This window comes from Pogoniulus pusillus, chromosome 7 (genome assembly GCF_015220805.1).
Source record: "Pogoniulus pusillus isolate bPogPus1 chromosome 7, bPogPus1.pri, whole genome shotgun sequence".
NCBI lineage: Eukaryota > Metazoa > Chordata > Aves > Piciformes > Lybiidae > Pogoniulus > Pogoniulus pusillus.
In genome coordinates, this window is record NC_087270.1 from 38,311,874 (window position 1) to 38,337,681 (window position 25,808).

The 25,808-nt window shown below is 49.1% G+C and overlaps 1 protein-coding gene across 4 annotated transcripts in view; it reads right to left on the reverse strand.

The window, feature by feature from the left end:
• Positions 1-25,808, reverse strand: part of NCOA1 (nuclear receptor coactivator 1) — a 266,235-nt gene that overhangs the window by 165,433 nt on the left and 74,994 nt on the right. For all 4 annotated transcript variants that reach the window (XM_064146630.1, XM_064146626.1, XM_064146632.1 and 1 more), the window contains exon 2: positions 7,189-7,348. The gene's annotated coding sequence lies outside the window, so the exon portion shown is untranslated. The remainder of the gene's footprint in view (positions 1-7,188; positions 7,349-25,808) is intronic.

The following is a 25,808-nucleotide window of genomic DNA, read 5'->3' on the forward strand; positions in this document are numbered from 1 at the left end:
CAGCCTGTTCAGGCTTTGACAACCTTTTCCATGAAAAAGTTGTTGTCTTCAAACTAGCACAGTTGTCTCTTGTGTCCACTCTAAACCTCCTGTGGCACAACTTGAGTGGACTCCTATCATTTGCTCCTTGGAAGGAGAGGCCAAGCCTGACCTTGCCTCAAGCTCCTTTCAGGAGCTGTAGGAAACATCTTCTCTCAGCCTCTTTTCTCCAGGCTAAACAACCCAAGCTCCTTCAGCCACTCCTCAGAGCTGTGCTTTGTAGAGGTGCTTTGAAATGCTGTCACGTCAGGGAAGATGAGGACAGGGTGCCACAGAATGCTGATCAGGGAAGAACAAAATGAAGATTTGCATTACAAATCACCAGGATTTGACAGGTGTTGTGCTCCTAAAACTTGCTTGCACTGAAAATTATTTACCAGTATTTCTGGTTCCTGGAAAGTTGACTGGACAGGGCTGGGTGCTAGGTTGGACTGGATGATTTTTGAGGTCTCTTCCAACTTGGTTGATTCTGTGACTCTTGTAGATGACACCACTATCTCCAGCTTAAAACACTCACTCAATAGTAAAGACTGGATGGTAGGAACAAGTTCTTTACCATGGATGTAGTGGAACACTGCAACAGGTCGCTCAGGAAGGTAGTTAAGGTCTCATCCCTGAAGATATTCAAGGTCAGCTTCAACAAGGCTCTGAACAACCTGAACTAGTGGAGGATGTCCCTGCTCACAGCAGGGGGGTTGGACTAGATGATTCTCATAGAATCATAGAATCAGCCAGGTTGGAAGAGACCTCCAAACCCATCCAGTCCAACCTAGCACCCAGCCCTGCCCAAGCAACCAGACCATGGCACTAAAGTGCCCAATCCAGGCTTTGTTTGAACACCTCCAGGCATGGCGACTCCACCACCTCCCTGGGCAGCCCATTCCAATGCCAATCACTCTCTCTGACAACAACTTCCTAACAACATCCAGCCTAGACCTCCCCTGACACAACTTGACACTCTGTCCCCTTCCCTTGCTGCTTGCCTGGCAGAAGAGACCAACCCCACCTGGCTACAGCCTCCCTTCAGGGAGTTGCAGACAGCAATGAGGTCTGCCCTGAGCCTCCTCTTCTGCAGGCTGCACACCCCCAGCTCTCTCAGCCTCTCCTCATAAGGCTTTTGGAGGTCCTTTCCAAATGCAAACTGCCAGGAAGTAGTTTAAATTTCAGTCCCTTCTTGGTGGCAAGCTGATGTGTGCCAGTGTTTTAACATTTACACCTTCATCTTCAAACCCCAGGGACTAGGTATCCATAGTTTTCATTCTGAGAAGCAAACAGAGCCATGCAAAAAGCTTCCACAGACAACTCAGCATGGAAGGAAATAAACACCAGAAAAAAATTCTTCTCACTTGTTGTCAGCCAAGCAGTAGCTTCAGAGTTTCGTGTTTATCTCTGGAAAGTTTACCAGCAACAAAACTCACCACTCCCCTGAGTTATTGACAAGTGGTTACACAACTTCCATCAGCTCTAAAAAAAAGGGGTTTAGGGAGAACTGGAAGATAAAAAAGACTTCTCTACCCAAAAGCACAAATAGTCCTTACGACGAGGTTAACCCAGCTGAAACTTTTCTGTTTCAAAGCCAAGATCAAAAGTAAGGAAACAAACACAAAAGGCAGCCCTGAGCAGGTTTATTTGTTAGTTTCTAGAAGATAAAAGGATTTTCTCTTTAGATATTGGGCTGTGCCACGTTTTCCCCAGAAGCTGCTGTGAAGAGGTCTGCCCAAGGTGATAGTGGGGGAGTGATGTCTGAGAGCATCCAGGAGCAGAATCTGCCTCTTGCAGTGCTAAACCCACTCACTGTCCCCAGCTCTTCTTCCAGTTGGTTTTACTCTAAGACATTTCTGACACAGGATAACCAGGTTAGAGGTTGATTTGCTGGGAAGCAGCTGAGAAGGACCAGGGAGGTGGTGGAGTCACTGTCCCTGGAGGTGTTCAAGAAGAGACTGAATGAGGCACTTGGTGCCATGGTCTGGTACACTGGATAGGGCTGGGTGCTAGGTTGGACTGGCTGAGCTTGGAGGTCTCTTCCAACGTGCTTGATTCTATGACCTGAGAGGGCTGATGGACAACAAGGTAACCATGAGGCAACAATGTGCCCTCATGGGCAAGAAGACCAATGATGTCCCAGGGTCCATTAAGTTGAGTGAAGCCAGCAGAGCAAGGAAGGTTCTTCTCCCCATCTACTCTGTCTTAGTGAGGCCACATCTGCAGTAGTGGCTCCAGTTCTGGGCTCCCCAGTTCAAGAGGGACAGGGAACTACCAAAGAGAGTCCTCTGTCTACAACTACCTGAAGGGAGGTTGTAGCCAGGTGGGGTTGGTCTCTTCTCCCAGACAACCAGCAATAGAACAAGGGGACACAGTCTCAAGTTGTGGCAGGGGAAGCATAGGCTGGATGTTAGGAGGAAGTTCTTCACAGAGAGAGTGATTGGCATTGGAATGGGCTGCCCAGGGAGGTGGTGGAGTCACCATCTCTGGAGGTGTTCAAGCAAAGCCTTGAACTTAGTGCCATGGTCTGGTTGTTTGGCCAGGGTTGGGTGCTAGGTTGGACTGGATGAGCTTGGAGGTCTCTTCCAACCTAGTTGATTCTATGATTCTATGATTCTGAATGGCTGCAAAAATGCTGAGAGGACTGGAGCATCTCTCTGATGAGAAGAAAATGAGAGCCCTGGAGATCTTTAGCTTAGTGGAGAGATGACTCAGAAGGAATCTTCTCAATGCTTATCAATAGCCAAAGGGCAAGGTTCAAGAGGACGAGGACAGACTCTTCTCAGTGGTGTCCAGCAACAGGAAAGGGGCATCAGGCACAAAGTGAAGTCCAGGAGATTCCACTGGAATATGAGGAAAAAGTTCTTTCCTGTGAGAGTTCCACAGCCCTGGACCAGGCTGCCTAGAGAGGTTGTGGAGTCAACTTCTCTGGAAAGCTTCCAAACGTGCCTGGATGTGATCCAGGGCAACCTGATCTAGGCAAATCTGCATTAGCAGCGGGGTGGAGTAGATGATCTCCAGAGTGTCCCTTCCAAGCCCCATCTTTCTGATCCTGTGATTCTGCATTTGTATTTGGCAAGCTAAAGAGAGCAACACCACTCCTGCTGTTGTGGCTGACCTGAAGATGCAATATTGTTATGGGATGTCCTCTACAAAGCAGTAGGAGCTTTGGACTTCTCCTTGCACATAATCCACAGCAATTGAATTGTCTGTTCTCAACAAGGCAACCTAGAGAGCCTTTCTCAGTGGGCATGGTGGGGGTTCCTGGTTTGTTTGTGCTCTTTGCTTTTTAGAAGCAAGGCTTCAGGAGTGCCCCAATGGCTTTAATTCAATTGTGGTGAGACAAGTCTGGGGTTTCTTCTTCCTAAGTTCCCCAACGTGCTGCGTGCATCTTTTGTCTTGATCAGCAGGACTCCATTTCAAACACAGGGCTGAAACAACATCCCCCTCTAAAACTAACAAAAGAGTTAGAACAGATGACTTAGAAGCAGAGTGACTGCCAAGCCTGTCATCTGTGTCCTTCCTACTCTGCCAGCAGCCCCCAGGAAAAGGGAACGGCAAGGCAGAGGTTATGACTTCAAGGAAACTCACCTACAGTAAATACCTCTCAGGAGATAGCACTTATGAAGTGTTGCAACGCTTGAAAATGCTGTTAACAGCAGGAAATCTATTTAAAGTGGAAGGAATAGGATCATTAAGGAATAAAGAGGGAGTTTCGGCTCAGCGAAGGCCTAGGGCTAGGGAGGGGGAGGGAGCAACTGCATTTACATTTTTTCATCTCTAAGCCCCATCGCAGCATAAAGGGGATGGGAACTCAATCACAGCAGCCCCATTTCGTGCCAAGCCAGAAAGTCCATTTGCTAGAGGAAAGAATGAAATTTAATAAGACAGGTGAGGGGAAGGAAAAAAAACCATAAGGAAAGGCTGGAGGTGCCAGGTGGGATGAAGGCAGAGCTCTCCCCACACAAGTGCAAGGGGTAGCCTGTCAGTCCCCTGAATTAGGGGAAATCCAGAGCAGACGAGGAGGCACCTCACCCTTACAATTCATCTGCAACTCACTTTTCCTCCCTGCCACGATATCCAATTTCATAGGTAAGAATTTAACACTTTGCTTGCCTGAGCTGCATCTGAGAGACTGATTTGCCATTGGAATGGGCTGCCCAGGGAGGTGGTGGAGTCACTGTCCCTGGAGGTGTGCAAGAAAAGACTGGATGAGGCACTTAGTGCCATGGTCTAGATGACTGGATAGGGCTGGGTGATAAGTTAGACTGGATGATCTTTGGGGTCTCTTCCAACCTGGTTGATTCTATGATTCTATGTCAAACTTCCTGACATTAAGAGATCTCTCAGGTAAAAACTGGCCAAATGATTTGTACTGATTGCTTTGGAGCATGGAGGGAAAGAAGGAAATAAAGAAGAAAAGCTGAGGATAACCCAACTTGCAGTATGCTCCAGTCCAAGACCTCAGTCTTCAAGCTACCAGCCCAGGCAGGTATTCTGCAATGTCTGGAAAGCAGCAAGGAGAACCCCCCAACAACCTGCAAGGTCACCTTTCAAAAGGTGAATCTGGTCAGATGCTGGAGAGAAAAACTAAAGAGTCCCAGGAGCTAAGGTATTTTGTGTGTGATAGGACTTGCCTGACTGAAATCAAACAGCAGCTGTTACGTCCAGAGGGAAGGGAGATCTTTTTTGCAGTGAAAGATCCTGAGTCCAATTGCACATATTTCAGGTAAAGTGTGGGTTAATAATTAACTCCAAGCAGTACTTGCAGCACTAGACTGGGAGCTCTGCTGGTTTCTCACCACTCACAAGCAGCCCCTCAGCTCTGCTCCACCTGAGCTAACAGTCAGGACAGCACACAGCAATACAGAGGTGGTAGTAATCACAGAATCACAGAATCAAGCAGGTTGGAAGAGACCTCCAAGCTCAGCCAGCCCAACCTAGCACCCAGCCCTGCCCAACCAACCAGACCATGGCACTAAGTGCCTCAGCCAGGCTTGGCTTCAACACCTCCAGCCACAGAGACTCCACCACCTCCCTGGGCAGCCCATTCCAATGCCAATCACTCTCTCTGACAACAACTTCCTAACAACATCCAGCCTAGACCTCCCATGGCACAGCTTAAGACTGTGTCCCCTTGTTCTGTTCCTGGTTGTCTGGGAGAAGAGACCAACCCCAGCTGGCTACAGCCTCCCTTCAGGGAGTTGTAGACAGCAATAAGGTCAGCCCTGAGCCTCCTCTTCTCCAGGCTAAACAACCTCAGCTCCCTCAGCCTCTCCTCATAGCGTTTGAATTTCACAACCATGACACCATTTCTGCTTCAAATGAAAAACATCAAGGTAGGCAGCAAAGAGTCCTGCCAAAAACACAAGTCAGATGGATCAAGGTAAGGAAGGATGGCTCCCCAGCTACTACCACCACTGCACCCCACCTTAGGCTACCAGTTACCCATCCTCCAGCCACCAAATGGACTAAAGAACACCTAGAACAGAGGCACCAGCAGCTCCAAGCCACTGCAGCTATCATCCCACCAAAATTTAGGGAAGCAGCCAGTTTAAGGACAGAAATCAGGTGGCCTATGGAGGACTTATAACACCAGTATCTTACTGGAATCAGTATTTACACCATACTGAAGAGGAATACAGGAGCAAGCCACGCTCAGTCCAGAAAGATTTTCCATTGCACTTCATAGAATCAACCAGGTTGGAAGAGACCTCCAAGATCATCCAGTCCAACCTAGCACCCAGCCCTGGCCAATCACAGAATCATAGAGTCATAGAGTCATAGAATCAGTCAGTGTTGAAAGGGACCACAAGGATCATCCAGTCCCAGCCCCTCTGCCATGACACCCAACCTTAGATAAGGCTGGACAGAGCCTCATCCAGCCTGGCCTTAAACACCTCCAGGGACGGGGCCTCAACTGCCTCCCTGAGCAACTTCAGCCAAAACCTGCTTTGATGCAAAAGCTTCTTGTTTTTCAGCTATCTCATACAGGCAATTGTGATAGAAGCAACAGGAAACTGCATCAGGCAACTTGAAGGGAGGCTGTAGCCAGGTGGGGTTGGGCTCTTCTCCCAGGCAACCACCAACAGAAGAAGGGGACACAGTCTCAAGTTGTGTCAGGGGGAAGTCTAGGCTGGATGTTAGGAGTAAGTTGTTGGCAGAGAGAGTGATTGGCATTGGAATGGGCTGCCCAGGGAGGTGGTGGAGTCTCTGTTGCTGGAGGTGTTGAAGCCAAGCCTGGCTGAGGCACTTAGTGCCATAGTCTGGTTGCTTGGCCAGGGCTGGGTGTTAGGTTGGACTGGATGAGTTTGGAGGTCTCTTCCAAGCTGGTTGATCCTATGATTCTAGTGATGCCCTTTTTGCCTTACAGCCTGTCCAGCTAGAAGCTTGGTTTTCTAGGGCTACTAGCAGGGGTACAGGGACTCTACTGCTTATTCTTGGTCTACAGCAGTAAGCACTCCCAGTCTTGATGGAGAGAGGCTGCAAATGCCACAGCTGCAGCCAACTGCTGCTTGTTTCATCATTCTGTTCCTTTCTAAATATATCCCACTGACTCTCCACGTTACCACTCCATCACAACCACTCTCCTTTAAGGTACGTCCGGCAGTGGGGAAACCACAGAAGTGTTTAAGTTGTTACATGCATCAGTTAGTAAGAGCTACAATGATGCTGAGCACACACTTCTGTGCTCTGAAGTTATAACAGCCCTCGCCATAAAACATTTTGATTCCCCCCAAGTTTGTGACTTCGAAAATCCTCCAGTTGTGAACCTCAGTTCACCTGCACACCAGCACCAGGAGCCAGCTTACAGCATTAACACTGAGTTCCCAAACCCGGGTAGCGCGAATCCTTTGCGTGCCACTCTGCCGGCGCAGCAAGCAGCTATTGCAGTTTGCAAACCCTGTTGAGAAAGCCCAGTTGATTCAGGCAATAATCTCATCTTTACGAGCTCTTAAAGCAGTTCATGTAACTGCAAAGGCACTACAGCTCATGTACAGAAAACACCCCAAAGGATGCCAGGGGACAGAGAAAACAACCGGCGGCTTTTGCTCTCAGCAGTCTCCGGTGTTCATTCCGCATGAAGAGGTGCTCCAGCAGAAGCCACCTCTGTGACAGGCTGAAACATTTTCTGCCAGAGGAAAGAACAGACACCTGCAAGCTTACCTCTATCCTCCCAAGATGACAGATGGTTCATGGGAAAAACTGGACTCTTCAGTGAAGTGAAACAGCAAAGCAGCAGAATCTTAGAGCCACAGCAAGCGCAGGCATCGGCCTTCCATGGGCAGTCTTCACACGAGAGGGGACCAGCTTCAGTTAGTGAGTCCTGAAGAGGCAAAGACAGTTTGTCTGTGTCAGCTTTCCTTGATCTTTCTGAATTATTATTCACATTATGCAATTTTCAGGGTTCTAAGCAGAAAACCAGCAAAGCTGAGGTCAACTACTAATTCACAGCAGCATCATTAATAGCTCGCTGGCCTCCTCGATACCATCGGTTGCGAGGTAGCTTTTTCAGTTCCTGGGGAAAGAGCTCATCAAGCCTCTTCAGGCTTTAAGCTACTTGGGGAAATAAAGTAAATGAAAGCTGAATGCTCCAACCAACAGGATTTTAACTTCTCCCCTCCCTCTTTGCCAATGCCACTCCTAAGAAATAAAGATTACCCTCCAGAAAAAAAACCCACAGCAGCAGATCTAGCAGCAAATCTGCTCTAGCAAGACAGCATCTAGGCAGCACGGCAGATAAAAACTAGCACCAGAAAATTACAGTTGGTGTTTACAGCCAACAGGCTGCAGACCACCACTGAACTCATAAAACTCAAAGATAATGAGATCCTTCCTTGCCTCACGAAGGCACGGAGGGTAAATTGCTGTTGTTACTAAGCAGTAAGCTAAAACTGGATCAAGGGGATTTCTCCAGTTCCTCCTCTTCCACAGAGCTTCTGCATCGCCTTTGATAAGCCAGGTAGCCTCTGAACCTGAGATTAGCACAGTTACTTCTCTCCCAAAGACATTAAGGTGGCCCATTTTCTTCAGCTATCCCCTCTCCTCTAAGACACAGCCTGAAACTTGTTCCTCTCCAGTCAAATGCTAATCTGGGGCTTGAAAACACTTTCCTAGGTTGAAAATCTGAAGTTCAGCAAGTTGGGTTCTTGATACCTTGATGAATTGCAATGGAAAAGTCAGTAATTTAAAACCAAAATTAACCATAGAATCATAGAGTCAACCAGGCTGGAAGACACCTCCAAGCTCAGCCAGTCCAACCTAGCACCCAGCCCTGACCAAGCAACCAGACCATGGCACTAAGTGCCTCATCCAGGCTTGGCTTCAACACCTCCAGGGATGGCAATTCCACCACCTCCCTGGGCAGCCTATTCCAATGCCAATCACTCTCTCTGCCAGCAGCTTCCTCCTAACATCCAGCCTGTATCTCTCCCAGCACAATTTGAGACTGTGTCCCCTTGTTCTGTTGTTAGTTGCCTGGGAGAAGAACCATGGAAGCACTGAGAAGAACTTCATGACCTTCCAAGCCACTCCACACACTTTGGTCTCTATAGCCAAGTTTGCCACCTCCTCCATCAAATGCTCTAAGAAAGAAGTCTCAATATTGCTTTTGAAATAGATCACCTACAAGCTGGTTGGAAGTCAGAGCAAGTAATTCTGGGGTCCCTCCACAGTCACAGAATGGTTTGGGTTGGAAGGGACCTTACAGATTCCCTAGTTTGACCCCAATGCAGCAAGAAGAAACATCTTCAACTAGACCAGGTTGCTTAGAGTCCCATCCAATCTGGCCTCGAACACTTCCATGGATGTGGCATCCAACACTTCTCCAGGCAACCTGACCCAATGTCTCAGCACCCTCATAGTAAAGAATTCAATAAGCAGGTCTGTAGATCATGGAAGCACAGAAGCACAGAATCATAGAATCAACCAGGTTGGAAGAGACCTCCAAGCTCAGCCAGTCCAAACTAGCACCCAGCCCTGGCCAAGCAGCTAGAGTATGGCACCAAGTGCCTCATCCAGTCTTTTCTTGAACACCCTGCAGAGGGACCTGGCCAGGCTGGATGGGTGGGCAGAGGCCAATGGGATGAGATTGAACAAGGCCAAGGGCAGGGTTCTACACTTTGGCCACAACAACCCCAAGCAGCACTACAGGCTGGGGGCAGAGTGGCTGGAGAGTAGCCAGGAGGAAAGGGACCTGGGGGTACTGATGGATAGTAAGCTGAAGATGAGCCAGCAGTGTGCCCAGGTGGCCAAGAGAGCCAATGGCATCCTGGCCTGGATCAGGAACAGTGTGGCCAGCAGGACAAGGGAGGTTATTCTGCCCCTGTGCTCAGCACTGCTCAGGCCACACCTTGAGTGCTGTGTCCAGTTCTGGGCTCCTCAATTCAAGAGAGATGTTGAGGTGCTGGAACATGTCCAGAGAAGGGCAACAAAGCTGGTGAGGGGCCTGGAGCACAAATCCTATGAGGAGAGGCTGAGGGAGCTGGGCCTGTTTAGCCTGGAGAAGAGGAGGCTCAGGGGTGATCTTATTACTGTCTACAACTACCTGAAGGGGCATTGTAGCCAGGTGGGGGGTGGCCTCTTCTGCCAGGCAAGCAGCAACAGAAGAAGGAGACAGAGTGTCAAGTTGTGCCAGGGTAGGTATAGGCTGGATGTTAGGAAGAAGTTCTTCACAGAGAGAGTGATTGGCATTGGAATGGGCTGCCCAGGGAGGTGGTGGAGGCACCGTCCCTGGGGGTCTTCAAGCAAAGCCTGGCTGAGGCACTTAGTGCCATGGTCTGGTTGATTGGATAGGGCTGGGTGCTAGGTTGGACTGGATGATCTTGGAGGTCTCTTCCAACCTGGTTGATTCTATGATTCTATGCACCCCCAGGAATGGTGACTCCACCACTTCCCTGGGCAGCCCATTCCAATGGCATATCACAAAGATCTCCCCTTTGGAGGTGCTGGATGAAGATACCTGCATGTCCCCACAACTCCACCTGGCTTCTGCTTCAGGGATGAGGTTTGGTCCTCAAGGAATGATCAAGTTAGGAGACCCTCTTCAATTGCTTCCAGGATGTGCCTACTTTCTCTCTCCATCACAGCGTTTCTAGGAACTCTAGTTTAATTTATCCCTCTAAATCTGAGCATCTGAAGTCAGATGAGCATTAGTTCAAAAGCTCCTTGTCCTATCACCACTCCTGCTATTACAAAAGAAATGACTTACAGGGACATAGTCATTAGAACAGCCTTAATAATGCACTAGTCATTAAGGACACAAGTCGTTAACGACACAAGTCATTAACGACACAAGGCTCCTATAAGTCACTCGATGCAATTTAGTCATGAACAATCAAGTAGACAAAGGAGAGAGGAAAACTCAGACACTGGCAAAGAATAGATCTGGAAGCTTGCAGATCTGCATCTCAATAGAGAGCTGGAACAGGCCAACCACGAACCACCAATGTGCCCTGGGGTTCTAAGGCCAGTGGGATCCTGGAGTACCTTCAGAAGTGCCTGGCCAGCAGGTTTAGAAAGGTTCCCACCCCATATTCTCCCCTAGTGAGGTCACATATGTGGTACTGGGTGCAGTTACAGGTTCCCCAGCTCAGCAGGGACAAGGAACTGCGGATGAGAGTCCAAGAAAGACTAAGATGATGCTGGGAAGGTGAAGGGACTGGAGCACCTCTCTGACAAGGAAAGACTGAGAGACCTGGGGCTAAGCCAGAGAAGAGCAGACTGAGAGAAGATGTTCCCAATGTAGATCAATAGCTAAAGGGCAAGAGGCAAGAAGATGGCTCCAGACTTTTTTCAGTGATGCCCAGCAACAGGGTTAGGAGCAAGGGGCACAAAGTGGAACCCAGGAGGTTCCACCTCGACATGACATTCTTTCATGTGAGAGTACTGGAGCCCTGGAACAGGCTGCCTGGAGTGGCTGTGGAGTTTCCTTCTCGGGAGAGATTCCAGAACTACCTGGACATGGCATCCTGGCCTAGATCAACCAGGGTGGAAGAGACCTCCCCAGTCCAACCTAGCACCCAGCCCTAGCCAAGCAACCAGACCATGGCACTAAGTGCCTCAGCCAGGCTTGGCTTCAACACCTCCAGGCACAGAGACTCCACCACCTCCCTGGGCAGCCCATTCCAATGCCAATCATTCTCTCTGACAACAACTTCCTCCTCACAACATCCAGCCTAGACCTCCCCTGGCACAACTTGAGACTGTGTCCCCTTCTTCTGTTGCTGCTTGCCTGGCAGAAGAGCCCAACCCCACCTGGCTACAGCCTCCCTTCAGGGAGTTGAAAGACAGCAATGAGGTCAGCCCTGAGCCTCCTCTTCTGTAGGCTGCACACCCCCAGCTCCCTCAGCCTCTCCTCACAGGGCTCTGCTCCAGGCCCCTCACCAGCCTTGCTGCCCTTCTTGGACACCTTCCAGAACCTCAACATTTCTCTTGAATTGAGGGGCCCAGAACTGGACACAGCACTCAAGGAGTGGTCTGACCAGTGCTGCGTGCAGGGGAAGAGTAACCTGACTGAGGGGAAACGGCCTCAAATTGTACCAGAGGAGGTTTAGGTAGAATATGAGGCAGTTTCTTTACTGAAAGAGTGGTCAGGCACTGGAATAGGCTGCCCAGGGAGGTGGTGATGTGCCTGGAGGTGTTTAAGAAGCCTGTGGACATGACACCTCAGGGTATGATTTAATGGCCTTGGTGGTGTTAGGTCAATGGTTGAACTCGATGATCTTAGAGGTCTTTGCCAACCAAAATAGTTCTGTGATTCTATTCCATGATTCTATGAAACAGTAAGAGAAGCAGGAGAGGTTTGGGTGCATCATGTCATAAAAATTACCCAGGAACAGCAAATTCCAGCACTTGCCAAGGACTGAACAGACACAGAGCAACCACCAGCAACAGCACAGGGAGGGCAGGTGAATGCAACCAATATTTCTGTTCATTAATTAAGAAAGAAACCAGATGGTACAGTCATGCCACAAGAAACATTTCCTCTCCCAGACAGCAAGGCAGACAGATGTGAAACAGCAGTTAACAGAGCTGCCTGGACTTAAATCAGGAGGTACTCAGCTGCATCCCAAGGGCTTTGAAAAAGCTGGACAAGAAAAACTCAGGAGCATTTATTGTAGGTTTAACTTGGGAGGCTTGAGAGTACTGGAGGACACATGGTTGTGTCACTGTGAGCAGGGTGACCAGCTTGGTAACAAGCTATGGAGACAGCTTATATCCCAGAAGAGAAAAATCATAGACCCACAGAATGGTTTGGGCTGGAAAGAACTTTCAAAGGTCACCTAGTCCAGCCCTCCTGCAATGAGCAGGGACATCTTCAGCTACAGAAGGCTACTTGGAGCCCCACCCAACCTGACCTGCTGTGGTTCTAGGAATAAGGCATTTATCACAGCTCTGGGCAACCTGGGCCAATCTCTCACCACAGAATCATAGAATCAACTAGGTTGGAAGAGACCTCCAAGTTCATCCACTCCAACCTAGCACCCAGCCCTGGCCAATCAACCAGACCATGGCACTAAGTGCCCCAGCCAGGCTTGGCTTCAACACCTCCAGGCACAGCAACTCCACCTCCTCCCTGGGCAGCCCATTCCAATGCCAATCACTATCTCTGCCAACAACTTCCTCCTAACCATCCTCAGCACAAAACTCTTCTTCGTTATATCTAGTCCAAATCTCTTCTCTTTTAATTTAAAGCCATCACCCCTTGTCTTGTTACATCAGACCCTGATAAAAAAGGTCTGTCCCTCTCTTTCTGATAGAGCCCCTTGAAGTACTGAAAGGTTGGACTAAAGGTCTCTTCAAAGCCTTCTCCTCTTCTCCTTTGGGAGTCACCCCAAGGACAACAAGGCTGGTGAGGAGTCTGAAACACAAGCCCTATGAGGAGCAGCAGGTGTAGCTGAGATTGTTTAGCCTGGAGAAGAGGAGGCTCAGGGCAGACCTCATTGCTCTCTACCACTACCTGAAAGGAGGCTGTAGCCAGGTGGGAGTTGGTCTCTTCTCCCAGGAAATCAGTGACAGAACAAAGGAACACAGTCTCAAGCAGCACCAAGGAAGGTTTAGGCTGAATGTTAGGAGGAAGTTGTTGTCAGAGAGAGTGATTGGCATTGGAATGGGCTGCCCAGGGAGGTGGTGGAGTCACCGTGCCTGGAAGTGTTTAAAAAGAGACTGGATGTGGCACTTAGTGCCATGGTTTATTTGATTAGATGGTGTTGAGTGCTAGGTTGGACTGAATGATCTCAAAGGTCTTTTCTAACCTGATTGATTCTGTGATTCTCCAGATGAACAAGCCCAGCTCTCTCAGCCTGTCCTCACAGCAGAGGGGTTCCAGCCCTCAGACCACTTTTGTGACCTTGTCTGTACCCACTCCAACAGGTCCATGTCTCTCCTGTGCTGATGACCTTGAAGCTGCACACAGCACTGCAGGTGAGGTCACAGCAGAGCAGAGGGGCAAATCCTCTCCTTGGAACTGCTGGCCAGGCTGTTTTGGATGGAGCCCAGGATATGACTGGCTTTTGAGACTGTGAGCACACATTGCTGGCTTAGGAGTTCTAGAAGTCAACAACTGATGTCTGTCTACACCTAGGTCTTCAGTCCACTCTACATGGGGCTTTTTTAAGACTACAAAATTGGCTGCAAACTTGAAGTGTGTTGCATCAGAACTGTTAAGAGTTCAGGAAATCTTTTAACTTTGTAAAGTCCAATTCCTCAAGTAACTGGAGTTACGTAACATGGAATATATTAAACAGATTAGCAATTAGCCAAGTGAGAAGTCATACAATAGAACTGGATCATCATTAATCACGTGCTTGCACTGCAGTCCCAGAAGCAGCAGTTGTTGTGCCCTACATTACTCATCCTCCTGTGAGCCACGAGCAAAAGCCACTGCAGTTCCAGCTCGCATCGACTCTGAGAGCTGCAGATAGAGAAGGACAAGAGAGCTGGATCTTCTACCTCTGGGACTACAAGCAAAGACCTTGCACACCTTTATCATCAAACACAAATTTGGAGCAGAGATTCTATCCCATCCAGATGCCAGGAGAGGCATGCTAGAAGCCTCTAAAGGCAGCAGCAGTTTGCTTAATGCAAGAACAGGGAGGGTAAGAAATGAAATCAGCAGATGACAAGTCCAAACCCAAAGAAGAGAGAGTATTTTCTTCACATATGACCCAGTTAAGCAGTTTAGCTCCTTGGTGCAGGATGCCATGCAGGAGCTCACAGAAAGACTGCTTCTGTCACAGAGCAGATACCCATGATGGTTACTAATCTCTGACTGGGAACATCCTGGTGACATTGAATGATGAAAGGCTACAGAGTTGGGAAAATGTTGTATAGGATCTGCTCAGCTCTCACATCCTTCTGGAAGCTCCACTTTTAGAAAGTGCACACAGATCCATCAATGCTATTCTTACATTCTCACCTAGGAGCAGAGCAAACCACACCTTGGAAAAGATGTCAGTGACAGCAGGTCACCAACCACACATGGCTCCACAGGGCACCTCCTCTGGAAGCAGCGCTGCAGCGCCCACAGGCATGGCCCCATCCACTTAACCCTAATCATAGAATCATAGAATCAACCAGGTTGGAAGAGACCTCCAAGCTCATCCAGTCCAACCTATCACCCAGCCCTAACCAATCAACTAGACCATGGCACTAAGTGCCTCATCCAGGCTTTGCTTGAAGACCCCCAGGGACGGTGCCTCCACCACCTCCCTGGGCAGCCCATTCCAATGCCAATCACTCTCTCTGTGAAGAACTTCTTCCTAATATCCAGCCTATACCTACCCTGGCACAACTTGAGACTATGTCCCCTTGTTCTATTGCTGGTTGCCTGGGAGAAGAGGCCACCCCCCACCTGGCTACAATGCCCACTATCCTTTAGATAGTGATCAGCATTGAGAAGATCCTCTCCTCAGTCTGCTCTTCTCCAGGCTAAACAGCCCCAAGTCTCCTTGTAAGAGAGAGAGTGAAGTCCTTTCAGCCTTTCACTGCACTCTCTCCTGAACTGGAGAGCCCAGACCTGGACCCAGCACTGCAGATATCACTTCACTAGGGTAGAGGAGAGGAGCAGATGGACCGCCCTCAACCTTCTGGTCATACCTTCAGAACACACCCAAGAATTACTCCATCCTCTCAAGCTCTCACATATCCCACACACTTTCTGGTCCTCAACCACGTGAAGATTTTGCTAAGCTTTCCCAGATCACAACTACACAATCTGCTTGCAGACCACTGCCTATAATCCACGAATCACAGCATGAAACTAAAGGAGATGGATCTTGGCTCTTCTGTCTAAAACATAACACCTTCAGGCCATAATAAAAGACATTTTACAAGGTGCTATTGTGCACAAGATATGAAGAAATTTGGAGAACAGATGAAAGAACTAAGTGTCCATGGACTAAATACATCACCAGCCCAGGATATCTCCCTCTTTCATCAGCAAACCTTGTAGGTAGCAGGGAAATGCCCTTAGAAGTTTCCAACACTGAAAACTCAAAGCTCTTTCCATAAAGCCTGCACTGGCAGGCAACCCTTGCTCCTCTATTTGCTTCTCAACTCCTCTTTGCAGCATTTCTTACCCAAACTATTGGTAGTCTTCAAAAAAGATTCTGCACTTACTTGCTCTAGGTACAGTTGGGATTTGCCTGCAACACTACATCTAACTTGGGTTGTTCCCTGGAAGTCAACAAAGCACAGAGACAAAATATCCCACACAAGTCCATGGACTGGACCCTGGTTTTAAACAGTTGAAGCTGAGGGCAAGAACTGGGTTATCCATGATCCTGTTAAGCATATCCTCTGAAGCTGCTTTGAGCATGTTACAGACCAGATGATCTCCTGATGCCCCTTCCACATTAACTACTGCATATTCAGTCCCCTCAGCATTTTTGTAGCCTCTATTGGACTCTCTCCAGTAGTTCCCTGTGTCTCTTGAACTCAGAAGCCCAGAACTGGAGCCATTACTGCAGATGTGGCCTCACTAGGGCAGAGCAGAGGGATTTGCTTGTCACCCTCTTGTTAATGCACTCCAGGACATCACTGTCCTTCTTGACTATGAGAGCATACTGCTGGCTTTTGGTGAACTTGCTGTTCACCAGCACTGCCAGGGCCTTCTCCACAAAGCTGCCTTCCAGCAGGTCACCTGCCCTGGTGAAGGAAGTTATTCCTCCTTGGATGCAGGACTCCACGCTTACCCTTGTGAACTTGAACTTGTCCCATGAAAACGTCTTCAAACATGCAGAAGAGAGTCTGGTGTGTTGCTGATCTGGTCAGCCCTTCCACCCCTATGTCTGCTTTGAAATTCTGATGATCAACTGAAAAACTAACATGGAGTATAACAAGGCTAAGGTAAAATAAACCCAGTAAACCATCTCAGATGATCCAGAGACCAGAAGAAACAACTTCCTGCCATCTTTCATTGAAGCTACATCTCCCCCCCACCCCAAATCTTTCATCTTTAGCTTACCACAGCTTTTTCCTCCAAGTCATGTGCTTTCTACAGCCATGGACCTCCAGGGTGTGAACACTTTGCAAGTGAGTTCTCACACAACCCATGAAGGACTGGAGCCACCACAGTGCCTTTGAAGCAGTCACCATTTAGCATGTGAACCATGCATCATTCAATAACTCCCTTGTTACATTTTACTTAAGGCTCTAAATGTTTTATCTGTGACTGTTTAATATTAAAATCCATAAATAAGGGTCTGTGGAGACAGGACCAGAAACTTTGCACTTGATGAGTGGGCTCCAGACCCACAGCAAGAAGACAAACATGGGTTTGTCCAGCTTTGTCTCACACTGTGACCGTCAGATCTTCTCCTCTGTGCCAGCTGCAACAGTTGGTTCCATTTAGCCTGGAGAATCAAAGCTAATAAATTATACCCAACTATAAAAAGCAAGTGGAAAGGAGTTAGGAGGGATTTAATGTTTATTGTATGTTGACAAAATCCATAATTTATTTACTTGTTTTTCAGTGCTGTGCTATATATAAAAAGGCTACAAAGCAGTAAGGAAAAGAACAGCTTTGTTAAGGAGGTTGTAGGGAGCCTCCCACAAGGACCTTCCTTCTCTGCCTGCTTATAAGGAACATGCAGCTATTTTTTTGCACCCCCTCCAAACTCCAGAGCTGTTGGGCCAGAGTAAGGGCTGCATATTTAAAGGGATATTTCATCTCCCTGGAGTGAAGGCATTCAGGCCACAGCTCCAAGCCAATGCTAATTCTCACTATGTTTTCCTCACGTGAAATTACCTCTTTGAATTCTATTTTGCTTAGACCTTAAGCACATTTTTGGGCATTTGGAAAGCCTGTTCTGCTCCTTATCTGCTTGGGGCTCTTTTTTTTTGTCACATATGGCTGCCTGGTTTATACCCAACTCCAAATAAGTGTTGGAGGAGATACTGAGAGAAAAGTCATTTTGCAAGAGGGTTGGATCTGTTTGCCAGTTAACTGCTGCAAATTAAAAGGTCAGAAAAACAATTTCTGTATTTGGGAAGAATAATTTGACACAACTAAGACCTCAATGGGGAAAAAAAAACCAACCTACCAAAATATATTAACTTTGTTCCAGTAAAGTGAGTTGTCTTATCTACCCATGAGAAGGTCTAATAAGCAGCTTTCTGTCCTCCTAGGGGTTGGAACATGTGGCAGGTTTTGTAGGGATATCACTCATCCTAGCTGGGAGAGCAGGGGTTTAACCATGGGGCAGCAAGTGGAAAACGTGCCTTTAAAAGAAATCTGAGAGAGAAATGGATTTGATTTGTTCATGCAGCCAATCAGTAACCACAGTCTCAAGTTGTGCCAGGGGAGGTCTAGGCTGGATGTCAGGAGGAAGTTGTTGTCAGAGAGAGTGATTGGCATTGGAATGGGCTGCCCAGGGAGGTGGTGGAGTTGCTGTGGCTGGAGGTGTTGAAGCCAAGCCTGGCTGAGGCACTTAGTGCCATGGTCTGGTTGCTTGGGCAGGGCTGGGTGCTAGGTTGGACGGGATGAGCTTGGAGGTCTCTTCCAACCTGGCTGATTCTATGATTCTAAGTCCTATCTGCAGACTACTCCTGCTGTTAGAATTAAGATCAGTGAATTACCTGCTGGTCCAAACCATTCCATGATCCTGTGATTCCCAAAGCCCAAGGTACCCCTGTGAGACAGAAGAGGCCCATCATGGAGCCCAAAGCAAGAGCCCTACCAAGCTGTGGCTAATTCCAGACTAGGGCACCTTCAAGTATCACAGTATCACCAAGGTTGGAAGAGACCTCACAGATCATCAAGTCCAACCCTTTACCACAGAGCTCAAGGCCAGACCATGGCACCAAGTGCCACGTCCAGTCCTGCCTTGAGCAGCTCCAGGGATGGCGACTCCACCACAGCTTACTCAGGCTCCCAGCCAGTGCTGCTGGAGCCATCCAGGTGGAGGAGTAGCTCCAAGGTTTGGGCAAAGCAGCAATAACAGCATTTTATGGACTGCAGTCTCCCTGTCTTGACAGATGGCCTGGCAATCATCTTTGAGGCTATCTGAAGGAATGAAGAGGCCAGGCTGGGTTTCACTGTTATCTAGTTTGGGGTTTGAACCACTGAGAGAAGGACAAGAACAAGACAGGACAGAGCACTGTTGGCTCTCTAAAGCCCAACTGCCTCCAGGTGTCAGATTAGAAGATCTCAATGGAAAGGAAAGTTGTATTTCTGTGTTCAACACCAAGTACAAAAGAGCTTCTTTCAGCAGGTCTCCACAACTGCCTCACAGAAAGACCACAAAGATGACCCAAGGACTGGAGCATCTCTGCTGTTAGGACAGGCTGAGAGAGTTGGAGTTGTTCAGCCAGGAGAAAAAGAAGGCTTGGGGGAGACCTTTCAGTACTTAAGGAGTCCTCTGAAAAAGATGAGGAGATACTCCATCTGGGAGAGCAGTGACAGGACAAGAGGTAATGGTTATAGACTGAAAGAGAGAAGGTTTAGATTAGAAATTGTTCACTGTGAGAGTGCTGAAACATTGGGCCGGGTTGCTCAGACCATTCCAGGTCAGGTTGGACAGGGCTCTGAGCAAACAGATCTAGCTGAAGATGTCTCTGCTTACTGCAGTGAGGTTGGACTGGATGATCTTTAAGGGTTTTTTCCAACATAAACCATTCTGATTCCATGGTACATCCAGGAATGCTAACCCTGTCAGAGTCTCCTGTGGCTTCTCTTCACTCACCCACTTCACAGCAACACAAAGTGCAAAGTTCCCCATTTTGGTATTTCTGCAAATTGCTGTCATTTTGAGCCAGCTCAAGATCTCAGGAGTGCTGTGAAGCCACAACACCACTTCATTGGCAGAACATCCCAGATGAACCACTCCAAGAGCTTCGGGAAATCACATAAATCAAAAGCTCTCCCTTGCCGTGATTTAGCAGCTCTGGAGAACACAGGACCTGCAAAGGGCATAAACCTGAATGGTCTTTAGCAGATGCCACTTTCAGAGGTGCACAAAGATGATGAGAGAGCTGAAGCATCTCTCTGATGAGGGAAGGCTCAGAGACCTGGAGCTCTTTAGCCTGGAGAACAGTAGCCTGAGAGGGGATCTTCTCAATGCTGACCAATATCTAAAGGATGGGGTCAAAAGGATGGGGTCAGACTCTTCTCAGAGGCCCCCAGCAACAGGACAAGAGGCAATAGGCACAAACTGAACCCAGGAGGTTCCACCTGAACATCAGGAAAAAATGAGTGAGGGTGCCAGAGCCCCTGGAACAGGCTGCCCAGAGAGGTTGTGAAGTTTCCTTCTCTGGAGAAATTCCAAACCTGCCTGCATATGATCCTGGGTAACCTGTTGTGGGTGACCTGCTTTGCCAAGGGGCTTGGACTAGAGGATCCCCAGAGGTTCCTTCCAGACCTCATCATGCTGGGATTCTGTGCTTTGGCCAGCACACGTGAGCAGGGCCCCTGTTTTGCATCCTGAGAGCAGTGATGTGCCTTGAAGGGAGGAAAGAAAATCCCCAACCCAAAACTCAAAAGCATTTCTCTACCCACACAGAACCCAGCACCTCAGGTGCTCGTTTTGCCAGATCAATCCCTAGCTTGCTCCAAGCCAAAGAAATCATTAGAGCTATGTCCAAAACCTCTCCAGTCATTAACAGCCTTAACTACACTCTTTATATTAGTTTTTAATAACTTCCTGCTATAGATTAGATCCAATTTTCTCTCTCCCTCATCAGCTGAACGTGAACTGTCCAAACACCCTCATTTCTGGAACGACAGCCACATTCTCAGCACATTCAGTTTCTCTCATTAGGACAAATTTGGTTTCCAGCCAAACACCGTATAAATAATTATTTACCCAGCTCAGAACTCCTGTGGTGCTCAGGTTCCTTTCCTTCCAAAGCCTCACAGTTATCTTCTAAAGTCTCCCTCCTCATTTGCAGACTCTTTTGTCAGACTGATGTCAAAGGCTGATAACAGCCTGATGCCAAAGGGTTATAACCTCTTGCTCATCTGATGTCAGCTCCTTGAGAAGGCTGAAACTGCAGGAAGGATCCAAAGGGCTACACTTGAGGTTATCTGTGAGCCATCTAGGAGAGATGATCTTCTACAGAAGAGAGTAGCTGGTTTGAAGAGCTGTGCAAATGCTAATTTCTCAGGCTGCAAAGAAGATGAGGGTTTGAAAGTAGGATTTAAGCTGTCACATGTTCCCTGTTCCAACAAAGCCAGCTCCTACCACACTTTAAAAATACATCCCTAATGTGAGATCTCCTGCAAAGAACAATTGTCATCTTAGGAGCGTGAGAATGACTTTGCAGGCTCTCCAACCTTTTTTTTTCTCCTCCCTGCTAACATCCACTGATGGTGATTAAATGATGACAAATGGATTTGCATTGGGTACCATTGTGAAACAGGCTGCTGCCCAAGTAAAGCTTCAATGGGAGGTACTGGTAGAGAGTAGCTGAAGATGAGCCAGCAGTGTGTCCAAGTGGCCAAGAGAGCCAATGGCATCCTGGCTTAGATCAGGAGCAGTGTGGCCAGTAGGACAAGGGAGGTTATTCTGCCCCTGTGCTCAGCACTGGTCAGGCCACACCTTGAGTGCTGTGTCCAGTTCTGAGCTCCTCAATTCAAGAGGGATGTTGAGGTGCTGGAAGGTGTCCAGAGAAGAGCGATGAAGATGGTGAAAGGCCTGGAGCACAGCCCTGTGAGGAGAGGCTGAAAGAGCTGAGGCTGTTTAGCCTGGAGAAAAGAAGGCTCAGAGCAGACCTCATTGCTGTCTACAACTCCCTGAAGGGAGGCTGCAGCCAGGTGGGGTTGGGCTCTTCTGCCAGGCAAGAAGCAACAGAAGAAGAGGACAGTGTCAAGTTGTGGCAGGGCAGGTCTGGGCTGGATGTTAGGAGGAAGTTGTTGTCAGAGAGAGTGATTGGTATTGGAATGGGCTGCCCAGGGAGGTGGTGGAGTCTCTGTGCCTGGAGATGTTGAAGCAAAGCCTGGCTGAGGCACTTAGTGCCATGGTCTGGTTGGTTGGCCAGGGCTGGGTGCTAGGTTGGACTGGCTGAGCTTGGAGGTCTCTTCCAACCTGCTTGATTCTATAACTCTAATTCTATTGATGCACAGCTACACTATTCCACCAAGCACTGCACAGGCCCTGTGGTGGCCTCAACCCTTCATGGTTACTTGAGCAGATGTGTGCTGGGTTACAAGTATGTGGTATGGTACTTTAAACTGTTTACTTTCTATGATCCATCATTAAAATGTGCTTAACAACAAGCACAAGCAGCCTTGGACAGATGTGCTTGGATTTTCTTTTACTTTCCCAACTAGAAGTAATTAAAAAAAATAAAAATGAATGGAGCAGCTCAGATATGAAACATCTGAACGATGCTGTAGATAAAACCTGGTGGCCTTCTATGGACAGGTCACATGAACAGGTGAGGGGCAAGCAGCTGATGGCATTGACCTGGGCCTGAGCAAGGCCTCTGACACTGTCCAACACCACATCCTGGGCTCCAGGCTGGTGGCACATGGGTTTGATGGGTGCAGCATGAGATGGACACAGAACTGGCTTGGTGGCTGCACCCAAAGAGTGGCTGCCAATGGCTCCATGGCCAAGTGGAGGCCAGGGACAAGCAGAGTCCCTCAGGGGTCAGTCCTGGCACCAATCTTGTTCAAAATCTCTGTGGGTGCCATGGGCAGAGGCACTGAGTGCAGCCTCAGCAAGTTTGCTGCCCACACCAAGCTGTGTGGTGCAGCAGCCAGGCTGGAGGGCAGGGATCCATCCAGAGGCACCTGGGCAGGCTGCAGAGGTGGGCACAAGCCAAGCTCAGGAGGTTCAACAAGAGCAAGGGCAAGGTCCTGCAGCTGGGTGGAGGCAATGCCAAGCACAAATGCAGGCTGGGCAGTGAGTGTCTGGAGAGCAGCCCTGAGGAGAGGGACTTGGGGGTGCTGCTGGAGGAGAAGCTCAACAGGAGCCAGCAGTGTGCACTTGCAGCCCAGAAAGCCAAGCAGAGCCTGGGCTGCAGCAGCAGAAGTGTGGCCAGCAGGGCCAGGGAGGTGATTCTCCCCCTCTGCTCTGCTCTGCTGAGACCCCACCTGGAGTACTGCATCCAATTCTGGAGCCCCTGGGACAAGAGGGATGTGGGAGTGTGTCCAGAGCAGGGCCAGGAGGATGCTGAGAGGGCTTCAGCAGCTCTGCTGTGAGCACAGACTGAAAGAGTTGGGGCTGTGCAGGCTGCAGAAGAGGAGGCTCCCAGGGGACCTTCTTGTGGCCTTCCAGGATCTGAAGGGGGCTAGAAAAAAGCTGGGGAGGGACTTTGGAGGCTGTCAGAGAGTGGCAGGACTGGGGGGAATGGAGCAAAGCTGGAGGGGGGCAGATTCAGACTGGACCAGAGGAGGAGGAAGTTGTTGAGCATGAGAGTGGTGAGAGGCTGGAATGGGTTGCCCAGGGAGGTGGTTGAGGCCCCATGGCTGGAGGTGTTTGAGGCCAGGCTGTGTGAGGCTGTGTGCAGCCTGCTCTAGGGTAGGGTGTCCCTGGGCATGGCAGGGGGGTTGGAACTGGCTGCTCCTTGTGGTACCTTCCAACCCTGACTGATTCTATTCTATGATGCTTATCCTTTTTTTTTGATCATTGCAGAACAATACTTGAAAAAAATCAAGACTTAATAAAAAAAACCAACTTAAAGCACAAGGAATATTTCTAGAAGGTTTCATCAAAGTCAGGAGCAAGAATAGCTAAGAAATATGCCCCTGTGGACCTCATGAGGGTTAATAAAGCCAAGTGCAAAGCCCTGCACCTGGTTCAGGGAAATGCCCAGTACCAGCAGAGGCTGGAGAGTCAAAGCACAGAGAGCAGCCCTATGAGGGAGGGCCTGGGGGTGCTGATGGCTGAAATGCTGGATGTGAGCTGGCAGTGTGCACTCATAGCTCAGAGGCCAACCATCTCCTGGGCTACATCCAAAGCAATGGGTCAAGGTTGGGATTCTGCCCCTCTGCTCTACTCTGATGAGGACCCCAGATGTGGACACAGCACTGTAGGTCTCACCACAGGAGAGCCATGGACCTGTTAGAATCATAGAATCAACCAGGTTGGAAGAGACCTCCAAGCTCAGCCACTCCAACCTAGCACCCAGCCCTGCCCAAGCAACCAGACCATGGCACTAAGTGCCTCAGCCAGGCTTGGCTTCAACACCTCCAGCCACAGAGACTCCACCACCTCCCTGGGCAGCCCATTCCAATGCCAATCACTCTTTCTGTGAAGAACTTCCTGCTAACATCCAGCCTAGACCTCCCCTGGCACAACTTGAGACTCTGTTCCCTTCTTCTCTTACTGCTTGCCTGGCAGAAGAGACCAACCCTACCTGGCTACAGCCTCCCTTCAGGGAGTTGTAGACAGCAATGAGGTCAGCCCTGAGCCTCCTCTGCTGCAGGCTGCACACCCCCAGCTCCCTCAGCCTCTCCTCACAGGGCTGTGCTCCAGGCCCCTCACCAGCTTCCTTGCCCTTCTCTGGACACCTTCCAGCACCTCAACATCTCTCTTGAATTGAGGAGCCCAGAACTGGACACAGCACTCAAGCTGTGCCCTGAGCAGTGGTGAGCACAGGGGAAGAATAACCTCCCTTTTCCTGCTGGCCACACTGCTCCTGAGCCAGCCCAGGATGCCATTGGCTCTCCTGGCCACCTGGGCACACTGCTGCCTCATCTTCAGCTTACTATCTATCAGTACCCCCAGGTCCCTTTCCTCCTGGCTGCTCTCAGTCACTCTGTCCCCAGCCTGTAGTGCTGCTTGGGGTTGTTGTGGGGTTGGACTTGATGATCTGTGAGGTCTCTCTTCCAATCCTAATAATACTGTGATACTGTGATAGTGTGAAGTGTAGAACCCTGCACTTGGCCTTGTTCAATCTCATCCCATTGGCCTCTGCCCACCCATCCAGCCTGGCAAGGTCCCTCTGCAGGGCTCTCCTACCCTCCAACAGATCTACACCTGCTCCTAGCTTGGTGGATACTGCACATACAAAAGCATCTAGCACAGGAGCTGCCGCTGCGGCTGGCAAAGCACAGGTGCCACCATGGATGAGGATCATTAAAGGCATCTTGGAATATAAAGATGAAGCTTTTAAGATTACACCCTTATCAGCCTGTATGCCTAACCAGGGCTTTAGGAAGAAAGGATTAGTGGGAGTAGGTGGCCTGTGTTGATACAAAAGAGCTGTAGTACACTTAAAAGCTTTACAGCTCTTTCTCATGTATGCATGGCTAATTAAAAAAACCCCAACAAGATGCCATGGGCTTATCTGTGTGTGTGTAACTTCAGCTGTTTGAATGCTTTGTCTGAATTGATTCCCAATGGAAATGGAGAGTTCTCTCCCCTCGCTTTCATGCACTATTTCAGCTTAACCATTTCGCTGTCGGCACTGCAGAAGTTGCGCAAGGGAATACTGAAGTTGGACATCTCAGCCCTGCAAGCACTCCTGGTGGCCATGCATGCACCATGGGACTGGATGACAAGGATAAGCCCTTTGCTTTCCCAGCTACTAGCATCTGCTGCCAGGCTTGAGCCATTCTTTCTCATATAATGTCAACTCACAGTATCACCAAGGTTAGAAGAGACCTCACAGATCATCAAGTCCAACTCTTTACCACAGAGCTCAAGGCCAGACCATGGCACCAAGTGCCACGTCCAATCTTGCCTTGAACAGCTCCAGGGATGGTGACTCCACCACCTCCCCAGGCAGCCCATTCCAGTGCCCAATGACTCTCTCAGTGAAGAACTTTCTCCTCACCTCCAGCCTAAATTTCCCCTGGCGTAGCTTGAGGCTGTGTCCTCTCGTTCTGGTGCTGGCCACCTGAGAGAAGAGAGCAACCTCCCCCTGGCTACAACCTCCACTCAGGTAGTTGTAGACAGCAATAAGGTCTCTCCTGACCCTCCTCCTCTCCTGGCTAAACAATCCCAGCTCCTTCAGCCTCTCCTCGTAGGGCTGTGCTCAAGGCCTCTCACGCAATGTACTAAAAGCAGTGTGGCCAGCAGATCAAGGGTCGGGGGGGATTCTGCCCCTCTGCTCTGGTCAGACCCCATCTACAGAGTCCATCTCTGGAGTCCTCAGCACAGGAGAGACATGGATCTGTTGGAGCAGGTCCAGTAGAAGCCACAAAAATGATCCAAGGGCAGCTATGAGGACAGGCTAAGAGACCTGAGGTTATTCAAGCCGGAGGAGAACCACCCAAGGAAGCCTTATTGTGATCTTTCAGTATGTAGAGAGAGCCTACAAGAAAGCTGAGGACAGACATTATAGTACATCCTGTTGTGACAGGACAAGGGAAGATTTGGACTAGATAGAAGGAA